At 37.5% G+C, this 20,522-nt stretch overlaps 1 pseudogene; it reads left to right on the plus strand.

Moving 5' to 3' along the window:
• Window positions 1–20,522, plus strand: part of LOC139735347 (uncharacterized) — a 133,163-nt pseudogene that overhangs the window by 38,555 nt on the left and 74,086 nt on the right.

Here is a 20,522-nt window from a genome sequence, read left to right on the forward strand (position 1 = left end):
TTTAAAATCTTCTTCTCTAGAACCAGATGTGATAAGTTCGTACTAAGAGTTAGTGCATTTATGACTGTAGTTCCAAGTTTGCTCATGGTGTAGTCTGGGGTGCCCCTCTTGGTGCCCAGGGGTGGGGGTCCAAATGGGAGCCCAAATTGTGTATTTTCATCTTTTTCTTGAGAACCCCATGATCTCACTTTGTTCAAATTTGCAACATGCTTACCCTTTGGGGACCTGAATTGTACATTTTCATCTTCTTGAGAATGCATGGTCAAATTTTCACCTAACTTGGCAGATATTGCTTGTATGATAGAATATACATTTGTATAAATGGGGAAAAATCCCCACCAAAGTGGGGGGGGGGGGGGGGGTGATGGGGAATTCAGACAAAATCCCCAAATTTAGGACTATTTTCAAATCTTCTCCCAAATTGATGTAAGTGATAAGCTACATTAATGCTATGTGCAATTTAGATAAGTGACTGTGTGGAAAGTGAACTTGCGATACTCAGGTGAGCACGAGACCCCCTGGTCTCTTGTTAAATTCAAATAATTACAGCAAACTTGTAGCAAGAGTTTGCCCACTAAGCAAGTGTTCATGCACTCACTGTAGAGAGACACCTATTGGCTAGCTGGATCCAGTAGATTTGCTATCAGGTTGCGGGATCAAAAAGTGGATTTCCACCAAAAAAGTTTTCCCCTGTTGTATACATCGGATGTTGCACATGTCCTTTTGTGCGTGGGTATGAATAGTGTGTCATATGTTCATGCACGCTTTAAGTGCACTTATTGTAGACAAGTAAATAGACAACTTCACTTGCTTCTTACTGGTTAAAAATGTCACATACGTGTAATATTCACATGGTGCATGCCCAGCTGGCTGATGGTGAATCAATGTAATACAAGTACAGTAGTCTCCGCAAAATCAGGTAGTGCTTAAAGTGAAAACAAAGTTCTGGTAAGGGCTTGAGAACCAGTCTGGCACCATTTCGTATTTGCTTGCAATATATCGAAAGAGTCTACAAAGAAACTTACCTGGCTGACGCGGTTTGCCGGAATGATGAGTCGTTTTGGAGTATTTTGAGAAAATAATAAAAGTAGGAAAACCAATTTTTATTCCAGAAGGCTCCAGACTAACTTGGTCTCAGGGAAAACTCGACCCTATTTCAGACAATTTACACACAGTTCGTGATCGCCATATTCTACTCTATAACACTACGGGTACCAAACGAGGCCTTACTGAGCAGACAGGAAAGTGCGTGCTAATCCTGTACAAAACAAATGGACAGCGCGCGGTGCTCAAGCCTACTAGTATATATGCACATCACCTCAGTTGCTGAGACGCGCGGTCTTTGAAGTTTTTGTTGTTGTTTATAGAGCGTCTTTGATTGTTTTTAGAGGTGCTTGAGAGGCGCACACTAATTTTGCATGCGCGCCAAAGAGGTTTTTGATGCGCGCGTTGTAACAACTCGGACCATTACTGCGAGTAGCCAGAACGCTACAATGTAGTTTATACAGGCCGCTCCCATAGTACAACACTGTACAATCCAGAGGGACAACCAATACAACTCATCCCGCCGTCAAGCAAAGCGAGGCCGAGTTATCCCCGAGTCCGAGTCTAGCCTGACCCCGTTCGGGTAAGTTCTGAGACTGAACCTTTTTGGTTGATATTTCGCATTTTCGTTGTTACCCATCAAATATCTTGTTATTACAGCGTTATTCCGCACATTTCCTAGGCATACGTTCACATTTTGGTGCGAAATTTGACAACTTTTGCAGGCGTACCAGAACTTTGTTTGGGCTTTAATTGGGTACTCCGCTTAATTGACATTAAAGTGAAAAGACAGAGCCGATGCATGTTATATTTACCGGATAATCAGGTAGCCATTTTGGTTAAACATGCAGGTATGAATTTTCCAGACAAGCCTCATCTATTCTCATTGTTTCCTGCAGAAAGTCTTTGAAATGTATGTAATTCTGAAGAAATTGTGAGGTGCTGAGAAGCAATAGAGCGCTATGGTTTAACGTTTTAACATATTAAAATGTCAAAGTGAATGATCAAATCGCCACATCACCACGTGTACAATGTACATGCCTTTATATGTGCTGTGTACAAACCATGACACCACACACAGCCCCACACCCTCTACCCTAACTACACACACAATGACACACTAATCACTAGATGTGTCTAGCCAGCTCTCAATAAAAAAAATTAAAAAAGAAAAGGCCAGCTCCACTGACACTCTAGCCTTTCTTCAAAATGTTTGTGAAAAAGTGAACTTATGAACACCATTATGGGGACAGCATGATTACCGGCTGCATGCAAAGTTTACGATTTCAAGTTATTTTTTACATTGTCCTGTTAATATGGCTTGTCCAAGTCTGCACTCATGCAACCAGTGCCTCGGCACCTTTACCCATTTATCGGTATCCTTTACAGAACTTCAGCAATGTACAGTAAAGCATAATAATTCTGTTTGGTTATTTGCTGTTTTCCTTGAAACATTTAGAGAGAAATTAATAGAGTTTCTGAAAGGATATATTATGTGACTTCAGACATGCCATGGCTGTAGTGACATAGCATACATACTGTGTATGTGGTGCAGATAAGTGCATGTGGTCATTTTCAAACGTGAGTGACACGACAATCTGAGATGTGCACATATTTTCCCACCTGGAGGTTATGAATGGATCATGACTACCATGTGTAGGACTGGCATGTACCATTACCAGTTGGATTTGAATTCTACAATTAACAAGTAAATTATGATTAAAAAATGGTGAGTGACTGACACGACAAATTTTGGACATGGGTTTCTGACCATTAACAGTTACAACTGGATTCGTGCCAAAGTAGTTCTCCAAGGGTGCATTCCAGCGCTCTAAAGCGAACCAAAGCGAACTGAACTAAAGCGTACCATACCGTATCATGCCAGTTTTGGAGCGTTCAAGCACTCTGTTGAGAAAGCATACCTCATGAGCTACTTTTAGAAGAGGTCAAGCATCAGGAAGTGGTCCACTTTTGGCTCAGTGCAGTACGATACGGTACACTTTAGGGGCATTCGAGTGCTCCTCTGGCGTGGGTATGGTACGGTATGGTTCACTTTAGGAGAGCGCTTGAATGCATCCCAAGAGTATCATTAGTACTAGCACATGTTTGTAAATAGTGTACAAATTACCTATCTCACATATTATATGGTAGTCACAATCAATCACTCTTTCTCTCTGGTAAATGGTTCACCCCTACATGCCGTGAGTCACACAACATCCAAAACATGAGTGACACGAGAAGTGCAAAAATTCCACAATTACCTCAACAATGTGATTTTTTGGCATTATGTATATGGTAACTCTGCACTAATAAACAATTTCTATTCTAATAAAACCTATTGCATACATTGTAAAACTTCAACAAATGCTCAGTATGTATTTTTGCAGTATGAAGGATTTGTTTTACTTTATTTCTTCTATAATTTGCTGTATATACATTTTGTACACTATACACAATCCTTTCTAGGGTAAGAAAAGTCGACAGTCAACTTCGGATACCTCGAATTCGTCGGGACTGAAGAAAATGGTTCGAGGTACGCGTACATACGTCGAATTTTCTTCGACTTATCCGACGTTTATCGATGTTCAACATGGTATCTGTTATAGTGCCTACCGATTGTTTGCATCCTTGGCAATTGGAATTGAATCGACTTTTATATGAATGAATTGAATGAAAATTGGAATTGAAATCAAAATATCAGAAATGAAGATTTTGGTGGCCCTATCGCGCCACCAAAAAAAGTCGGATGTTTGCCTTTACTTTTGAAAATGAACAGCGGTAACAATCGGCTCCGTAAGATACCAAAATGATTGTCGGATGTTTGCTCATACTTTTGGAAATGAAAAACGATAAGATTCAGCTCCGCATGATGCTAAAACTAATGTCAGATATTTGATTTTGCGTACGGAAATGAATAAGGATAACATTTGGCTCCGGAAGACGCTGAAATATATGTCGAATATTTGCTTTGACGTTCGGAAATGAAAAACAATATTCAACTCCGTATGATGGTTAGATAAGTGTCGGATGTTTCCTTATACTTTCGAAAGGAAATAGCAATAACATTCGGCTCCGGAAGATGCTAAAATAAATGTCAGATGATCGCTTTTATGTTCGGAAGTTGCAGTAATATTCTGCTCCATACGATGCTAAAATAACTGTCTGATGTTTGCTTTTAAATTTCGAAATGAATAACAGTAACATTCAGCTGCGTTCAATGGTAAAATTAATGTTTGATGTTTGCTTTGACGTTCGGAAATGAGTAACAATAACATTCAACTCCTTACAATGATAAAATAAATGCTGGATGTTTGCTTTTACGTTCGAAAGTAAATGGCAATAACATTCAGCTCCAGAAGATGCTAAAATACATCTCGAATGATTGCTTTTACATTTGGCATGTTTGGAAGTGAATAGCAGTAACATTCTGCCCCATATGATGCTAAAAAAAAATATTGGATATTTGCTATTACATTTCGAAATGAATAACAGAAACATTCAGCTACGTTTGATGGTAAAATAAACGTCTGATGTCAGCTTCGACGTTCAAAAATGAAAAACAGTAACATTCGGCTCCGTACGATGATAAAAAAAATTGTCAGATGATTCATTTCACTTTCGGAAGTGGACAGCAGTCACATTCGGCTCCGTACGATGATAAAATAAATGTCGTATGTTTGATATGAATAACGGTAATATTCTGCTTCGTACGATGCAAAAATAAATGACAGATTGTTGCTTTTACATTAGAAATGATTAACGGTATTAATCCGCTCAGTTAGATGCTGAAACAAATAGCTGATGTTTGCTTTCACGTTTGGAAATGGATAAATATAGCATTCAGCTCCGTAAGATGCTAAAATGAATGTTGGTTGTTTGCTTTTACATTTAAAAATGATTAACGGTAATATTCGGCTCCGTAAGGTGCTAACAGACTAATAAATGTTGGATGATTTCTTTTACAATAAGAAATGAATAACAGTAACTTTCGGCTCTTTACAATGCTAAAACAAATGTTGGATGCTAACAAATGTCTGCAAATGCTCCCACGTTTTCATTTCAAACGTAGGTTTTGACCTCCTAAATATATAGGCATCAGCTTTTATAATAATCTACAAGTATACGCCTATTTGCTAAATCTTAAAACACAGAATAAGATGACTGGATTTTCTATTCATTTGTTTTAGACATGGGCATCTGTATCACTTTGATAATGCTTAATATTCATTTTTCTATGTTTAGTAGGACCGGTTTAGTTTTTCTAATGTTTTTCTCCATTTTTTTTGTGTCGCCAGATTTTAATTTCGAGTAAATTCGACCATCAAAAATAGAAATCAGTGATACTGGTGGCCCGATAAAAGTTAGTGTGGAGCCCTGTCTATTCTTTTCTTTATTATGCTTGGCCTATACTTCCACTTCATATTCCACAATATTTTCATAATCGCATTGCTGAAAAAAAAAAAAAATCAGTGCTTGCGTTCTCGGGGAAGAATAAATGAAACATACTTTGTGAAAGGCAAAAAAAAAAAAAAAGTTGAAAAAAGGCACTACGCAGGAGATTGATGTTTGGACAGTGGACCATGATTAATGCCAAAGATATAACTGTGAACACCTACGCAGGTGCGCCATGACGGTTAAGAAATCTACGCGCACGGTATGACTATCATGATCAAGAATTAAAACACAGTGGTTGAAGAAAAGAAGATGATGGGGCAGAGCGTAGTGCTATCGTAAGCACTCCATTGGCAAGGGTGCTATGTGCGTACCATGTGCGTATGTAGGTAGGTGTTGGGGATTTTTCTTGTCAGCTGTGTACCGGGTATTTCTTTGGGCGCGCGATTGTTCTGATCAGGAATATTTACAGTCGAGTGTGAAAAGATTTGTGACATGTCTTCTTCACTGTCCACGCGCGCTTAATCGAAGATGCTGAGTGGTGCTTGCAATTTCGATTCGATCTACATGCTGGGAAAAACAATAAGTTAATTAAGATCGGGACAGTAGATTTCACTTCGAGGTAACCGAACTTCGAGTTATTTTCTTCGAGCTACGCGGATTTTAATACACGGAAACTCCATAGGAACAATCGGGACTTTCATTTTGCCCCCGAGGTAAGTGATATTCGGCTTATCCAACGTCGAGGTATCCGAAGTTGACTGTATTTAAAGTCTATACAAAATATGGTTTGTTTGCTTTCACATCGGCTTGAAGCTAGAAAGTGTTATGTTGTTGTTGTTGCTTGTTGTTGGTTCATTGTGGGAGAGGGTCTAATGCTGTGTCTTAATTCTGTGCTAAGAATGGCTCTCCTTTGCTGCACTCAAAGCAATTTTGATGGATTCTTTTCTTTTCAGAAATTTCATACTCCATGCGCTAGCCTCTTTTGTTTTTAATACAGATCTGTAGTAAAGTCTGACCTCAGTTATCACTTTTCTGGATTGTTCTAAACTCAAGACACGGACTGCATGCCACATGAATGTCTTTGCTTGTTCAGTACAAAAGGGTTTCTAAAAGTACAGAACACTTCATTGTTATTGTATGTTTTGCAGGTGTAACGCCATTAAGCCGTGCAAATTTGATTGGAGGCTGGGGGGTTGCACTTATGTCTGACAGCGACACCTCCCCAAATTTTGTTTTGCTGACATATACTGATTTTTGGTATTCTGTTTGCTAGATTTCTGGTATTGTGCTGGACAATTTTGTGAGAGGACGCACAAAGCATGTGTGGTTCAGTATCTCTGCTGACCTGAAGGTTGATGCTCAGAGGTAATGTTGAATATCAGCTTTTTTAGAGTGATTATATTATGACAGTCGGTTCTGAAATGTATCTGTCGAACTCATAGTTAGAAAGAACAATTGTTGGTTTTTTTAGGTTGGAGATACAGTATGTAAACAAAATGGCTTCCCTTAGATAAAACTATCTCAAGTGTTTTTCACCAAAAATAAAACAGAATAAAATCTTTCTTTATGTAGAGATGTGAATGATCTTGGCTGTCACATCAAAGTTATTGAAGGTTGTCAACACTTGGACAAGGAAACCAGGTAAGTAATCCTTTTTTATGCATCGTTAGACCTTCACCATAGCTTTGCACAATTGTAGCAGTAATTCAACTTACTTCCTTTAAAAAACAAAAACAAAAAAATACTTACTGGGAGTTGTACTATAAGGACTCCCAAATGAAGATACTCATTATTATAACAAAAGACATGATCATCTTGATATTTAGTACCAGGTACTTCATGTAAAAAGGAAAAAAAATTATAAGCTGTGTGTGCGTGCATGTCTTTTTCTTTGCTGTAAGAGAGAGGAAGGAGGATGGTCTTCAGATCAGTTTCATGATGACCGATAAGGTGTTTGGTTTGTTTCTTTTATTTATTTTGTTTAGCAGGTGTGTCCATATTTGACACCTAGAAATGTGTACAAAGTATTAAAACAAAAAAGTGAAAAGGAACTACATGTAGTATCTGAAAAGAGCATTCATGGCATCAAGTTCTCTTAAAGTTTTACATAATATGTGCAAAATGCAGGCAAGAGTGCCTTTTGATTTCTTCCACAGAAATATATCTGTTAGAAATGAGTCATTGTACATTTTGATATATTGTTCATGAAGTGCACTGAACTATTATGATTTTGAACGATGGTGCCTTCACATTTTCTATTGTCGTAGTTCCTATCATATATGTACATGTACATTATGCAGATACAGAATATTACGTATATTTGGTTAGTTGTAAAGCTAAACGTTGTTTGTAGATTGCTCCCGTAGATTGCTCTCATTTTTGTTGAGTGTAAATGCGTTTGTACTGTCGTATTTTTCTGTAAAAAGCTGAAACTACTGATGCTAGACTCCAGATCTGTACACACCAATGTTTGGCTGACAGGTGAGGTGATAAACTTATTACATTGTAAAATGTCAGGAATAGGTAATGTCTACATAAGATGACCAGACACTGTTGACAAAAATTGAATTACAGATTGGACTTAAATGAGCCTGTGCCATTTTGCATTGCCTTTGTTGTAGGGCATTTGGACTTTCATCCAGCATGAAAGATGGAATAGTTTTCAGCACATATGCAACTCTGGTGTCCTCAGTGCAAAAAGGAGGTAAGTCAAATCAGAGGATGCTTTGCCTTTCTTCATTGATCATATGGAAGTGAAGGTTTCTCACAAATCAGAACAGTTTTGTAAGATATCAGTAAAGCACTTTTACTCAAATTCTGTTTCTGGCCATGTGTAAAGGAAGCAATCAGCTGTTGACTGGCTTTTAGCTAGCTACATTCAAAGACAGCAGTGCCCAAAAGGCTTCAAGTTGAGGACCCTGTGAGTGGAACTCATTTCAGTCCACACATGATATGAGGGCTTGTGGCTTTTTGTTACATTTGTGCCACAAATGGGCATCATGCATCACCGACTTTTAAGGCCCCTAGTTGGCACGCGAACCCCTAAAGTGCTGTAAGTATGTTTGTGGGTGCAGTTTCCAGTTTGTTTACGTCAGAGGGACCCAAGTGGGGGCCAATTTACACATTTTCATCTTCTTCTTAAAACATGTGATAAAATTTCTCACCAAACTTTCAAGGTACAGTATTATTGCTAGGATGATTGAATAAGCACATTTGTGCACCATGCCCAAGGAGGCCCAGAGCCCAAAATTAGAGAAATTTTCAAAAATCTTCTGCAAACATCCAGAAATTCTTTGAGTACATTGTGAGTGTACTTTCAAGTTTGTTTATGGCAGATCCATGGGTGGGCTGGGATCAAAGCAGAGGCTAGTTTTTACATTTATTTATTTATTTTTTTTTTTTTTTTGGAAAATGCATACAAATGGACCTGATGCCTTCTGGTGGCCCTCAAAGCCTACAAAGTTTGCTATGTTCTTCTCAATTTCTCATGTGAGAATTAGACCCACTTGGCATTTTGTTTTGTATTTTGACATGCTGATATTTCATGACTAGGTCTTTAAGAAAGAAAACTATCACACAGAGCAAAGTATTATGATATGTGTCTTTGTAGTTGGTGGACGTCAGAGTCGCTTACAGCAGCTGATTGATTGGTGTGGTGGAGACAGATTTGATGGATGTCTGATCTTTGATGAATGCCACAAAGCCAAGCATTTCATACCTGTGAGTATTGCTTTATAGATTGAGTTTAACCTGACTTCAGAAGAGACCATATGCCCTTTGAACTCTTTTCAGTGATTTACTATCAGCATATTGTGTATCTGACATAGCATTCCTCAGAATGACATTGTGTCGACCTCATATGAAGATTCGTATCTCTGATTTGTCAAAATTATATCATGTGACATGGCAAATTTCTCCCTACCATTGCCTCAGGGTTTTAAATTTCTATAACTTGACCTAAGGTCAAATCAAAGAAAGTCAAAACCATCCGATAGAATACGTAACCTCTCCGCAACATTTGTGCACAATATACTTGTGGGCGGCGTCCGCAGCCTACACAATTCGCTTTTCTCTTAATCTCATTTCCTGTAAGGTTTAGTTCTACTTGTACTAGATCTAGAGTCTACTCCTAGAGGTATAGATAGCTTATTAGATGTAGTCAATTACAATGAGGTTTTTAAAACCAATATAGACTGCTCTGTATTCAGATAATGGTGGAAATTATCACTCCCTTGATGTTTTCATACTGCCCCTTCTATCACCTCTTGGCCAAGGCCTCAGAATGATGGAAGGGTCGGTATGAAAAGCACCTTGGGAGTGATAATTTCCACCACCATCCTTACAAGCAGTCAGTATTTATATACCAACTAATCACATATTCATAATAACAGCAAGCTGAGACATGGCCATCTTGATATTGCGAATTTGTTTCAAAGTTGATATTATACAAACTAAAATATAAAGGTAAAGATGGCTCTTAAGACACCTAGTTCCCATGGTTTGATTTTGCTCTTGTCAAAGTCGTCTCTTTAATTATACAGCAAGTGATCTTGCTACACCAACAAACACTCACACACTCGCACACACAATTTTCCCTTGGTTTAATCTCGGGAACTGTTTCGGCAAATGTGCTCAAAAATGATGTGCATCTATATACATGTAGAACTTGGCCATACAAATATATCTCAAGATAACTTGAAATCTACATGTTGTATTAAACCTTGGTCCTGAAAGGGAATTTCTCTAGAAAAAGTTCTGTAGGGATAGTTCTGGGCCATGGGATCAAAGGTCTTAGATCGAGTGAAAATGCTAAAATTTTACTCATTTTTCATACCTTGAAAATGCTCAAGGTTTCTTCATGAAACTCGGTACATATGCATGTACTGCCTGACAATGATTCTCTCAAGAATTTTAGAGTCAAAGGTAAAGGGTCAAAGGTCAGATCAAAATGTTAAAATAATACTATCTAATACTGAAATTAAACTTTTTTGCCATACCTTGGAGATTACTCAATGCATAAACTTAATCAAACTAGGTAATACATGCATTTCTGCACAATGATTCTGTTTGGAAAGATTTTGGCATGGGGTAAAAGGTCAAGTGAAAACGTTTAGAATGATCTCAATTTTTTCTGTTATTTCGAAAATAGCTCTAAGCATTGTCATGAGAATCAATGTAACCAGTTAGTGATTATCCTTGAAGAATTGTGTGCCATGGGGTCAAAGGGCAAGGGTCAAAGGTCAGGTAAAAATGCTCAAATTCCCAAACTTGCTCTCTTAAACAATTTGGTCTGAATCCATCTAAATGAAAGCTAGTCAAGGAAAGTAATCCTCTACAGAGTCATGACAAACGTGGCATTTCAAGTTTTTGCCAATTACTTGAAATTGTATCTAGCATTGTCAAGATGTACTCTTGAAAGAAAGATATTATTCAGAGGGGTGAAGGTTCAGATGCGAGTTTCTTCACTTTGTCTCCCTCTACAAATGAAATTTGTTAAGATCACAACTGCTGATCTGTAAATTAACAAACATGTTGGGGAAAAAAAAGGAACCAGTGGGACTCGAACCTGTCATCTACTGCTTTCTGGGCAGCGACACTACTACCAGGCTGTCCCTGGTTGGCAGGCAGTGACACAATTAACATGGAACAAATACCCAAGCTCCGAAATTCTGACATTGTTATGTTAAGTAGTCCAAGGCGGACAAGGAATACCAAATGAAAGAAAGATATTATTCAGAGGGGTTGAGGTTCAGGTGCGAGTTTCTTCACTTTGTCTCCCTCTACAAATGAAATTTGTTGAGATTGCGACTGCTGATCTGTAAATGAAACAAACATGTCAAAAAAAAAGGAACCAGTGGGACTCGAACCTGTCATCTACTACTTTCTGGGCAGCGACACTACCACTGGGCTGTCCCTGGTTGCCGACAGTGACACGATTAACATGGAACAAATACTCAAGCTCCGAAATTCTGACATTGTTATGTTAAGTAGTCCAAGGCGGACAAGGCATATTAAATGATAGAAATGTATTATTTAGAGGGGTTAAGGTTCAGGTGCGAGTTTCTTCACTTTGTCTCCCTCTACAAATGATGTACTCTTACTAGACCTACTGGGAGAACCCTGCAATATGGCGGAGGCATTCCAGTCGCCATAGCAACACATGAATTCAGGGCATAACAGTCTTTGCTTATAACCTTGTAGCATTTTTTAGGACAACCTTATTCTCTATTCCATAGTGAAGAAACTCGCACCTGAACCTTCACCCCTCTGAATAATATCTTTCTTTTAACCTTATTCCTATCGTTTTACTCTCAGTACAGGTTTAAGTAATTCAAGATGAAATCTCTTTGCGTTTCAGTTTATGCCTCCACTACGGACTGTTGCCATAGGCCTTATGTTTTCAGGTTGTCTGTTCATCCTTTTATCTGTAATTGATTTTGTGGATAGCATAACTTAAACGCAGAGGTATCCAAATGCAACTAGGCGTATGTATGAGTGGATGAAGCTATGCCTATCAACTTTCGGGTGTACACACTCAAGGTCAAAGGTCAAATTCAAGTTCTTAAATTGTCAATATTTCCCCATGTCTCTGTAATGCCTGAATTTATTTTCATTAAACTTTAATAGTGTATACATGTATTACCATGTAGAGATTCACGAGGAAATGTTTTGGGTCATGGGATCAAAAATCATAGATAAAAAGGTCAAGGAAAAATGCTAAAATTTCACTTTTTCCATATCTCAGAAATGGCTCAAGTTATCTTCATGAAACTTTATAGTTTATATATAATGCTTGTACTGATTTGGATCAAAAGTCAAGGGTCTAAGGTTAGGCAAAAAATTCTAATATTCTTGTTGCTTCATGATGAAATTACATTTTTTGTTTTATCCATACCTTGAAAATTACTCAAGTGCATTAAGTTTTGTTATCTATTTATGTTTTTTATTGATTTTCAAGATTCATAACATCTTAGCATAACAATAAAAATATCACAAGCGGAAAAAAAAATCCAAAGGAAAATAAAAAAACCAAAGGAAAAAAAACCCAAAGGAAAAAAAAAAAGAAGGGGAGAAACGAATTTAAGCTACTATATATGCCATATATTTAGCAAGTCTAATTTTTTCGTGAATCAGGACTTCTCGACGATTTTGCGAGTGGTTAAATTCATGATCTTGGAGCACATTACTAAATGGAGAAATATTTACATGAGCATCACGTTCATGTTATGATCAGAGTCAATATTTTTGTGTGTCTTTGAATTTGTGAATAGCACCTGACTTGCCATAAAAATAAGAGATATGAAACTCATCACGTAGATGAGTTTGTAGGTAATATGCCTGGGAGATATTGGTCACCCATGATCGACAACGAAAACAATGTGATATAGCGACTTGAAGTTATATTGAGATGATGTTTGTGAAGTCGAATTCTTTTTCGTACCTTCATAATTTAGATCAAATATGTTTCTATCATGCAAACCATTTGGAGATCTTGTGCATGTGTCTGCATGTGCGAGTAGGCCTAAGTCGATTAACAGCCTGAGGCTTTCTGAGTATACACTGTATTTACCAAGTGGTCCTTGACACATTGAAACATGACAATAAAGTGTTTTAAAGATCATCTTGACTTTGATATTGGCTTTTTCAAATATAAACTTTGACCCTTATTTGCATAACCAAGATTGCTATGTCTAATCTTGTTGTCATTAGATAACATGATCAGTTGGGAGAGCTCCTACAGCTACAAGACTGTAAAATTTTCCAGCAGTAAAAGCAATGAAGAGTGCAATACAAAACAAAGGAAAATAGCGTGTGTGTGTGTGTTTACATGACAATGTGATTTATACCTGAACGAAAGTGGCATTACCTCAATTGAAGAAAACAATTAAAAGAAGAACTATTTTTGTTTTGCATCTTGTGGGCTTCAAAACTTTACCGTCCAAACGTATGGCTCCGGCGAAAGAGACTGCGCCTTTAACCATGTAGTAGTTGTAGCAATAGGTGTCCTCGAACCAAGAGTGTGGAACATAAGCTTATACGTGAACGAGAAATCATGATAATCGTCCGTGATCGACACATCTTCCAAGGGGACAGTTAGAGGTTTTGTTAAAGAGAAGAAAATCATGCAATGCTATGAAACTGCTTGTAAATCGCAGTCTAACAAATATACATGACAAGATTGTTAATGATTTCAAAACACTTGTATTTCATAGGGGAAAGAGAAAAACAGCACCAAAGTAGCAATGGCAGTGACATCTATACAAAGGTAATTGTTTTAACCATTGTTTGGATTGCAAGTCATATATTATGCTGTTACTCTTTTTCAAGTTCAACCTTTAGATGGCAAAACAAATTATGTTGATAGGTTTGGAAAATTGAAATAAGCACAAATTTCAATATGTTTTAGTGTAATCTAACACTTTATCAAATCTTGAAATCAGAATACACCCAGTTCCTGAGCTACGATACCTTCACCCAATGGGAATGCCAGAATTTTGTTTGCAAAGCAAATGTGAGCAGCAATATGCTAGCCCCCCTTCTGGACACTAGTCCGTCATAAATTTTGCCAAAACAACACATATACATGCAGTACGTTGATTTACCATATCGTCCATGGGGGTGACATGATCGTGTATCTCACATTTTGGTGAAAATTAGTTCTTTTATAAATTATGACATAATCATTTAAGTAATGTCCTGTCCAAATCCTATCTGTCTTACCCCAAAAATGAAGCCACCGTGATATGTCAAATGAAAGGTGATCCCATTTTATTTCATGCGGTAAAACAACATACAATTTGATTTTATTCCAAAAATAAAGGCCTAGTGAAAATCAATTTGCAGTCAGGAATTATTGATAATGTTGGTCCTTTTAAGGCAAGATATAAAATGTCAAAGCAAAACACAAAATGAGCTATACTTTTGCAAAATTTTAAACTCAATCTACTGGAAAAGAAGCACCAAATAGATACATTGTTTTATCATCTCACAGCCAAGTTGTATAGTGTAATATAATGAAAGGCTTGCACAGAAATAGTGATGTCCTTAGGTATTCACTTTGCCAAGCAAAATGGACTCTTTCCAGCAATGAAAGATTGCATACTACGTGTATCATGTTAATGGTATATTGAACTGCTACTTCCTTGTTCACACTATAATTTCATGCATGTGACTTTCTCTTGGAAAATTAGATAAAAATTACATAGTTCTCATGCATAATCAAACATTATGTGCTTATTCAGATGCGTGTGCAGGACTACTCTAACACACCTAAGCAGTATAAAATTGAATCTCTTTTTTCATATCAAAGCATACATGAAGCATCAGTACAATGTATCTATGATTGTACATCATTCTTATCTTGGTAGAATGCTGCCACTTGCAAGGGTGGTTTATTGCAGTGCAACTGGAGTGACTGATGTGAAAAATATGGTAAGACAGGCATGATATTGTATCTTGATTGACAATTAGGTGCATGCAAAGTAGTTGTAAGCTTTTAAAGTTAATCTAGTCAGTCAGCTTTGATTCTTACATTATTTTATGTATATTGTGACAGGTATATTTTGACTCGAAAGAGATCACAACATTAATGTAAGCTGAGAGAGAGAGGTCAGAGAGAATAGGGAGAGTATGCCATTGTATTGACAAAGCAGCTCAAGGAATCCTTGCCAGAACTCAGAATGTAGTCCAGCTTTTTATGTGTGCATTCTAACTCCTCAATCTGTTACATGTTGTCTTATGAGCTACAATTATATGTAATCAGTAGTGAGTGACTAACGTTCTCATATACAACCAAAATTTTTGTTTTTGTCATCTTTTTGATGTGCTACATTGTTCGACAAATCTTGCTCATAAATAGATGATATTGGTGTTTAATGCAGCTTCTTCCATATCATAGTGTTGTGTGATACGAGAGTGCCATGAAGAAAAGCATTGTGGAATATCAGTTTATACTGTATCTTTGACTTCTGCTTTGTAGGCCTTTATGGAGAGACTAGGCCTGTGGGGTGATGGTGCAACCTTCAGGACATTTGAGCACTTCCTGGACACAATCACCAAGCGAGGTCTAGGTATGGTGTGAGATGTTATTAGTTATTTAGATATTGCAAATATTACAAAGTTTTACTCTTATATTTTGTCAATTTAAAGGTGCTCTATAATTAGTGTTTAAACTTTAAGGCAGGTGCATACTGAAATTAAAAAAAAAACATTATTTTTTTTTTTTACTTCTTGAGTGGATTCTTTTCTTCAGTGAAAAGAGAGTGGACAAAGTTGTGCCTATTAACTTTTGGGTGCACATGCTCAAGGTCAAAGGTCATGGTCAAATTTTCAAAATTTTACTATATTTCCACCATACATATGCAAAGCCTGAACGGATTTTCTTAAAACTTGGTGTATACATATGTTTTTATACCAGATAAAGGTTCTCTAGGGAAAATTTTGGGCCGTGGGGTCAAAGGTCAAGTAAAATTAAAAACTTGCACTTTTTTCCCATATCTCTAAAGTGGTTGAAAATATCTTCATGAAACTTAGTACAGGAGCATGTACTGCCTGACTGATTCTATTTGGGACTTTTTGGGTCATGTAGTCATGTGTAGGTCAATTTCTCAAAATTTCACTCCTCCCCCCCCCCCCCTCACATCTATGCCTGAAGATGTTCTCCAGCTTTTTTCTTCTTTTTTTTTTTTTGGGGGGGGGGGGAGGGGGGCATGAGGTCAAAGGTTAAGTAAAAATGCTAAGATTACCCTTTTTCCATCATATCTCAGAATTGGCTCAAGATATCATCATGAAGCTTTAACCCTAATCAGGCTGGGCTTTTTTGGCTATGCTATATCTGGGGGGGCGGATTCCGCCCCCCCTTCAGATCTCACCTATGGAACGCGTGATCGCGCAGAAAATCGGCACACGCGACGCCCGCGACGTATACTATCAAAATCTTTGGTTGCTTTCTCCGAAAAATTTTTCTTATATCTTATATTAATTAATTATTGTAATTTATGCATAAAATCAGTTTTTGGCTCTAAATCACTTATTAATGCTCTAATTAAGCTAATTTCTTTTTAAAAATGTTTCTTGTATCATTCTCCTGAGACATAGGATAAAAAAAAAATCTGTATCGAAATTAATTTCTTATGTATTTGATTGTTTTTTTGAATTTCTTATGTATTTCTTTGTTTTTCGACCTTTTGTTTTTGTTTGTTTTTTGACCTTTTGTTTTTGTTTGTTCTTTGGCCAAAATTTGTCACAGACATTTTTCGACGCTTTATTATGCTAAAATAAATTAATTTCGTCCATTCTAAGTCAAGATATGAATTTTTATGTGAATTAATTGAAAAAACACAATTTGCATTGGATTTGTACACAAAATCACGTTTTGGAGCAATTTTGGGGTTGACAAATTTTTTTCGAACGGGCGTCACGTCAAAACGGTACGCGCGGGCGCAACAATTTTGGTCTCAAGAGTTGCGCGATACTTGAAAGAAAAAAGTCATGAAACATCGCGGCAGGAGCTTATCGCGCTGCGAAGATATTGCGCGAAACGTCGAGGGGGGGCGGATTCTGCCCCCCCCCCCCAGCCTGATTAGGGTTAAAGTAGTACATATACATGTTTTGGTGTGCTCATTTTTGTGCTAGCAGCGCCCCCATGGTACAGAAGTCATCGCAAGACAATGTAGTCGGGAATATCGCAGGGATGCCCTGATTGGGTGGTGTCATACATGAATCTCATGATGTACACTCAAACCCTTTTTTTTTCAAAAAAATAATCTTGTCAAAATTGCTCTGATAGGGTATGAAAATATTCAGAAAGGAAGGTCCTTGTGCATTTTTTTCATTTTTTAAAATTTCCCTTGCACAGCCCATCCATATGTGAATGCAAGTGTGGAAAATCCCATCCTTAATGTTTTTGTTTTTGTTTCCCTTTCTTGCTGCCACTGCAGAAAGTGATACTGGAGGAAGAAAAGTGAGGAAAGGGGAGTTTTGACATCAGTCTGTCCTCCAAAGGAAAAAAAAAAAAGATCTTGACATGATAGCGTTGATTGTAGTTTGCATTTGTCGGTTGTTGGTAGTGGATGGTTGCCATGGTAACAGCATATTTTGAATAAAAAATCATACAAAAATATTGTGGATTCAGCTGACTCCCTCAGTCTGAGCATTTGGCTTGAAATTTGGCACATGTGACCGCTATGGTATGTAGATATGCAAACTTAATCAGTCATCATTGTTGAACAATGCATTGCCATGGTAGCAGCATATTTTGAATGAAAAATCATACAAAAAACAGTGGATTTAACACTCCCTGAGTCTTTGAGCATTTGGCTTGCAATTTGGCACATGTGACTGCCATAGAACATACATGTGTAAATTTATTCTTATGTCATTGTTGAACAATGCATTGCCATGGTAACAGCATATTTTGAATGAAAATCATACAAAAATACTGTGAATTTAGTTAACTCTCCCTCAGTCTTTGAACATTTGGCTTGAAGTTTGGGACATGTGACAGCTATGATATATAGTTGCGCAAACTTCATTTCTTGTTAATGTCAGACATTGTGTTGCCATGGTTATAGCATATTTTAGTAGCAATCATAGAAATTGCCCATTTATTTATCTTACTCACTCAGGTTTTGAGCACTTGACTTAAGATGTGGCACATGTGACTATCAGTGAGCAAAATATACATTTATTCATTGTTGAACAATACTTTGCCATGCTAACAACATCTTTTTTCAATAATTTCAGTATTTCCTGGTTGAGCTAACTCCCTTAGTGTAAGGTGGGGGTATTAATCACATTGAGTGATAGTTCTAGTTTGAATGAAAATCATTCAAAAATTTTGGTTCCACTAACTCTATCAGTTTTCGAGCATTTGGCTCAAATTTGGCACATGTGACCACCGTATTACCTAGATGTGCAAAATTTATCTTTCGTCGTTGTTGAAAAATGTGTTGCCATGGTAAAAGCATATTTTGAATGAAAATTATGCGATAATATGAATTCAGCCAACTCCCTCAACTTTTGAGCATTTGACTTGAAATTTGGCACATGTGACAAGCTATGCCTATGATACATAGTTGTGCAAACTTCATTTTTTTTCTTAATGCCAAACATGTGTGTTACCTTGGGTAACAGCATACTTTTTATGAAAATCATAGAAATTGCTGATTTATTTACTTTACTCAGTTAGGTTTTTGAGCATTTGACTTGAGATATGGCACATGTGACTATCAGTGAGCAAAATTTATTAATTCAATGTTGAACAATACATTGTCATGGTAATTGTTTGTTTTTTTCAATAAAAAGCATACAAAGTATTCATTGCTAGTTGAGGTACATGTAGACTCCCTCCGTGTTGGGGGGGGAGGGGGGGGGGCGTATTAATCACATTGAGTGATAGTTCTAGTTTTACTTGGCCTGATATGAAAAAGTCATGAAACAGCAGTATAAACTGTTTCTTGCATTTAATACAGCATGATCAAAGTTTATGTGGAGGGGGCAAGTCATGAAACAGTAGTGTAACATTTTTTGTATTACAATGTGATCGGAATTATATGAAGGGGGCCTAAAAGCCCCCCCCCCCCATATTTTCAGGTTAAAACATTGTATTGCTAATGCCATGGATGCCTACAAAATTGAGTTGTACATTATCTTTCCTGCTGCAGGTGCTGCTGAAATGCTTGCAATGGAGATGAAAGCATCTGGCATGTATGTCTCTCGTGCAACTCAGCTTTTCAACAGGCCAAGTTCATCACCGTAGAGGCCACGTTGACTCCAGACCAAGTCAAAATGTATGACACTGCCACTCACATTTGGTGAGTGTCACAGATTTTGATGGCAGACTCCAATAATCGTTGTGTTTAAAAGTTTGCATGGATGTAGATAAGGAAAAGAGGTTCGTGGTGTCACCATGTGTATGTAGCCCTTGAACATACAATGCACTGTTTATTTAGCAAAAGACCCACGAAAGAGGAGATTGATGATGGGATGCGACATAAGGAGAGTGTAAGGAAGGCAAAGGGCAGCATTGAGCCTGAAGTTAAGGTTCCTCTAATGGAGACAGGGAAGGTTGTAAGGAAGAATAGAGTGACAATTTGAATCAGGTAAGGGTTCAGAAGTTCAGTGGGAGGAGGAAAATGAACCAGAGAGGGAGGAGGAGGGGAAGGAGGTCAGATAATCATGGAGAGAGAGAAGTGACGAAGATAAGAACTTCCAAAAGATGGTTAACAAAAAGCAAGAGAAAACAATAGCAGTAGCACTTGAGAATGGAGACTGGAGATGCGAAATCAAAAATAAAAAATTTAAGAAAAAGGAAGGGGGAATTGGATCATTAAAAAAAAAGACTCCAATGGGAAGAAGCTGTGGGAGAGACAAATGATAAATAAAAGTGTAGTCCTGAAAAGCTTAGGCCTTCTATAAATGAAGGAATGTTGAAGAGAAGCTAATAGAATACAAAATGTAGTCCAGAAATGGTGAGAGAAAAACTTCAAAATCGTCCCTGTTAACCACTGGGAAGGCATGAGTTGTTTTGGAAAGTAGAAATAGAAAAAGGAAAGATAAGAGGTACATGTGTTAACGTCAAGATATTATAAAGTTATGGACTGTAAGATACAGTGACCGCAGAACCAGGGGGGCTGCAGCTCCCCACATGTCCTAACTGGCAGTGATTTTCCAGGGAATTTTTTTTTTTTTTTTTTTTTGTTTTTTGAGAGGGGGGGGGGGGGTGTTATGGGCCAAAGGTCATGGGGTCAAAGGTCAAGGTCACCTCTCAAATTTCACTATTTCCCTCATATTTATGCAATGCCTGCAGGATTTTTCTTGAAACTTTATACATGTATACATGTATCACCCAATGGAGATTCTCTTAGAAGTTTTCTGGCAAAAGATCAAAGGTTAAAAGGTCAAAGGTCAAGTGAAAGTACTAAATTTCCCTTCTTCCTTCCTCCATATCTCTATCAAAGTGACTCAAGGCGCCATGATAAACTTAGTACATATTTATGCATGTTCAACCTGTGACAGTGATCCTCTTGGGAATTTCAGTGTCATAGGGTCAAAGATCAAGGGTCAAAGGCTGGGTTGAATGC

Source organism: Diadema antillarum, unplaced genomic scaffold (genome assembly GCF_040938485.1).
Source record: "Diadema antillarum isolate AM-2024a unplaced genomic scaffold, OU_Dant_1.0 scf00000027, whole genome shotgun sequence".
In the NCBI taxonomy this organism is placed as follows: domain Eukaryota; kingdom Metazoa; phylum Echinodermata; class Echinoidea; order Diadematoida; family Diadematidae; genus Diadema; species Diadema antillarum.